Source organism: Haliotis cracherodii, unplaced genomic scaffold (genome assembly GCF_022045235.1).
Source record: "Haliotis cracherodii isolate W230 unplaced genomic scaffold, xgHalCrac1.p SCAF_5, whole genome shotgun sequence".
Taxonomy (NCBI): Eukaryota; Metazoa; Mollusca; class Gastropoda; order Lepetellida; family Haliotidae; genus Haliotis; species Haliotis cracherodii.
Window position 1 is genome coordinate 525,131 of NW_027266308.1, and position 4,623 is coordinate 529,753.

Sequence of the window (4,623 nt, forward strand, 5' to 3'; positions counted from 1 at the left end):
GTCGCCGGAACACTGCAAAGTTTAGGTCCAAAATACAACTGTGATAACCGCATCAAATACATCGCCATCCAAAAAACATATTTGTTTGTTTCATTTTAATCACCTTCAGGCATAGGTGTATGCTGTTTTGTTTTTTTGCCACGCAGTATTTGTGCGCTGGTTGAGTTGTTTAATTTATCTGCATGGACGGTTAGAGATCTCCAGGAAATACCAGGAATTACTAGGAAATACCAGCAGGTACCATTGTCACACTGAAACATGCCATGATAAGAAAGATACTTCCAGTATGATTCACTGTATACGAAGTGCGATGTGTGTGAACAGAAATACTTTGTCTGGAATAAACGTGTCGGTAGTGTTCATAAAAAACCCGCAATATATTCAATGCTAAAGTGTTTTTGTCAAAATCTTTTTACCTCTTGTTACGCATATGGACACATGCGGTAATGTACCCCTACAATGTTTTGGGTCTTTTCAAATGAAAAAAGGTAAATATTATACATTTATGATAGTTATCTGAAAATTATGTTTGTAGTCTGATAATATGTTTTGATGTGCTGTCATGGTAATTGGGGTTTTATAACCAATATTTTGGTCTCATAATAATGTGTGCATGATTGATCTTCTAATCATGCGTTGTTAGCTTATAATGTTTGTACGGCATGGTTTTGGTCAGATTAAAATGTTTGTGATTTTATGCCAATGTTTATGGTCTGATAATACTGTTTGTGGTATTACAACTATGCGCGTGGTTTAATAATAATGTTTGTGGTTTTAATATTTGTTTTGGGTGGTATCTTTAAGGTTACAAAAAGCAGTTTGTTATTACACAAATAATGTTTGGGATCTTATACTAATGTTTATGGTCCAGTAATAATGTTTGTGATGCAACAACTGTGTGCATGGTTTCATAATAATGTTTTCGGTTTCACAACATGTTTTTGGTCAGATTAAAATGTTTCGGTTTTACAAAGAATGTTTGTGCTTCTAAAACAATGTGTCTGGTCTCATGATATTGTTTTACGTTTTAAAACCCCTTCTGGATGAAATAACAATGTTTAAGGTTTAATAAAAAAATGTTTGTGCTCTGATAACAATGCGCGAGTTCTGATAATGCCGCAATTATCTTCGGACAACGTGCGTTGTTCGCTTATAATGTTTTTGAATTTACAGCATGTTTTTGGTCAGTTTAAAATGTTTGACAGTGTGATTTTACAAATAATGTTTGCGATTGTTTGACACTATTTATCTCCGAGAAATAATTTATGTGATCTTACAACAGTGTGTCTGGTTTGATAATAATGGGTGTGGTTTTACAACATGTGCTATTTTCTGTTTACAGTGTGTGTCATCAATCAGTGTGTGATGGTTTCTTCCAGGGTATTGACTCTCCATGGTGAGCGTACTGTACTCACGAGTTGAAAGGCATCTGGGAAAGGTAAAGAAAGTTGGCGCATGTTTTTGGTCAGATTAAAATTGTTGTAATTTCACAAATAATGTTGTGATATTATTATAATGTTTATGGTCCCATAATAATGTTTCTGATGTTACAACTGTGTGCATTGTTTGATAATAATGTTTGAGGTTTTTAAACGTTTTGGGGGTCAGATTAAAATGTTTGTGATTTTACAAATAATGTCTGAGCTTATAACAAATTGAATGGTTATGGTTCGATGATAATGTTTGCGATGTTACATCTGTGTAGCTTGATAACAATGGTAGAGGTTTTAATGGTGTTTTGAGGTCAGATAAAAATGTTTGTGGGGATTTACAAATAAAGTTTGTGATCTCATAACAATGTACGTCGTTTGATGATAATGTTTGTGATCTCATAACGATGTGCGTGGTTTGATAATTATGTTTGTGATATCATACCAATATGCGTGGTTTGATAATAATGCTTGTGATGCCATAATAATGTGTATAGTCGATAATAATGTTTATGATCTCATAACAATGTTCATGGTGTGATAATAATGTTTGTGATATTATACAAATGTGCATGGTTTAGTAATTATGCTTTTGATGTCATAATAGTGTATATACACTCTTCCAAAAAAGAAACGCATAGGTGTTTTGAGAATTCCAATTAGATTTCTTTTCCCAGCAATCTTCATAAAGACAATTCTTATGTTAAGCATGTCATGTTTGTTGTGCATTGCGCGCAAACACATATCAAAATGATTTTTGTAAACGTTTATCAGCAAAAATACAAAGGATGCACGGAAATTGCTTCCAGAAAAAAAATTCAGCACAATGCACGTGCAAAATGTTGGAAACAAGAGTAGAGACACTGACTATAAATGACCGTACAAAATTCATCAGTTCAAAGTTTCTGACGTGAACGTAGAAAATGCCAAGATTAACTGCAGCTGACCGAAATATCCCCATAGGATGTTTGGAAGCAGGGGAGTCCCAGTCTGCCGTTGCAAGACACTTCAGCGTTCACCAAAGCACCATATCTCCACTATGGGATCGATATACCCGCACTAATTCGACTCAAGATCATCCCAGAAGTGGAAGATCAAGAGTGACCACCCCTGCTCAGGATCGGTACATCCGGTTGCATCACCTTCGGAATCGATTTGCTATAGCAACGGATACTGCAGGACAAGTGCCTGGTATGCGAAGAATTTCCGACCAAACCATCAGAAATCGTCTGAGGGAAGTGGGAATTCGAGCGAGACGACCAAAAGTGGACCTGTCTTGCGACGTCTACACCGTTAACGACGTGTCCGTTGGTGCAACAGAGTACAGGCATGGGATCTCAGGAACTGGCGACGCGTTTGGTTCAGCAATGAGTCACGTTTTCTTCTTCAACGATGGGACGGAAGACAACGTGTATACCGACGTCGACATGAACGTTTTGCGCCGAACTGCGTTCGACAGGTGGACCGATTTGGTGGAGGGAGTGTCATGGTGTGGGGAGCCATATCCTACACGGGTAGATCACAGTTAGTGGTTGTCCAGGGCAATCTTACAGTAAACCGATACATACACCAAATCCTGCGTCCTCACCTCCTCCCAACTTTGGGCCGCCAGAGGGAGCTGTTCCAACATGACAACGCTCGGCCCCACACAGCACGTGCAACAGTTAATTTCCTTGTTAACGAGAACATCAATGTCCTTCCAAATCGCCTGATCTCAACCCGATTGAACATTTGTGGGACGAACTTGACCGACGCGTCCGTCAACGTCACCAACGTCCCCACACAGGCACTACTCGCCAACGCCTTACAGGAGGAATGGCGAAGAATTCCCCACGAAAACATCCGACGACTTGTGCAATCTGTGCCAAGGAGGTGTCGACCAGTGACGGCTGCAGGAGGTGGTGTGTCTAGGTACTCACCAAGACGCCCCCTCGTGGCTACCCATGTGCAATGACTGAACTGAATTAATGCTGACAATGACGACAATGCATTTGTCGATCAATGTGTCTAATTTCATTTGATTGTGTTCACGCATATTCTGTGTAGATACTTTTACATCCGCTTAATAAATATCCTTATTTTTCAACTATGCGTTTCTTATTTTGAAGAGTGTAGTTTGATAATAATGTTTGTGATCTCATGCGTGGTATGATAATACTGTTTATTATCTTATAACAATATGCGCTGTTTGATAATAATGTCTGTGTTATTAAAACGAGTGTGTTTTGATAATAATGTTTTTTGATCTCATAACAATATGCGTGGTTTGATAATGATGTTTGTGATATTATAACAGTGCGTTTGGTTTGATAATAATGTTTGTGATATTATAACAGTGCGTTTTGGTTTTATAAAAACATGTTTGTGATCTCATAACAATATGCGTTGTTTGATAATGATGTTTGTGATATGATAACAATGAATATGGTTTGATAATAATGTTTGTGATATTATAGCAATGAGTGTGGTTTGACTATAATGTTTGTGATATTATAACAATATGCGTGGTTTGATAATAATGTTTGCGATATCTTAACAATGAGTGTCGTTTGGAAAAAATGTTTTGTGGATAAACATCAAAGCGACTAAAACCATTGATGATTCTAGTTATACCCTAAGCATGTGTTCATGAATCAGTATAAATTAAAGATGATACCAGATGTTGGTGAAAGAGTGAGCGTATCCGGCCCTACCAGTTGAACCCGTCAAAAAACCCAAGCAACGTAACGTGTACTTGTTCACCTAAACACAACCAACGGAATATGCGGTATAAGTCAAAATAGGGAATTGCATCGGACATCATTTTTGTCTCTGACACGTCAAATTTGGAAATGTCCTCCACAAATATTAACCATAAATCACTGTGAATGTTTTACTGAGACCATGCATGTTGTAACCCTGATCGAGCAACTATTGTTTGTTTGTTTGTTGTTTAACGCTGCATTCAGCAATATTTCAGCTATATGACGGCGGTCTGTAAATAATCGAGTATGGACTAGACAATCCAGTGATTGACATTATGAACTATTGAACAAGGGCTATATGATGCTTGACAACGGTATAATGATCTACACTGAAACGCCGTCTTTAAAGTAAATAAAGAAGTCGTTATCCATTAATTGTGTCTTCTTTGGCATCCTTCAGCTTCTAAGTAATGCCTATAAACAATGTACGGCGCTCTTTGAAATGTTCA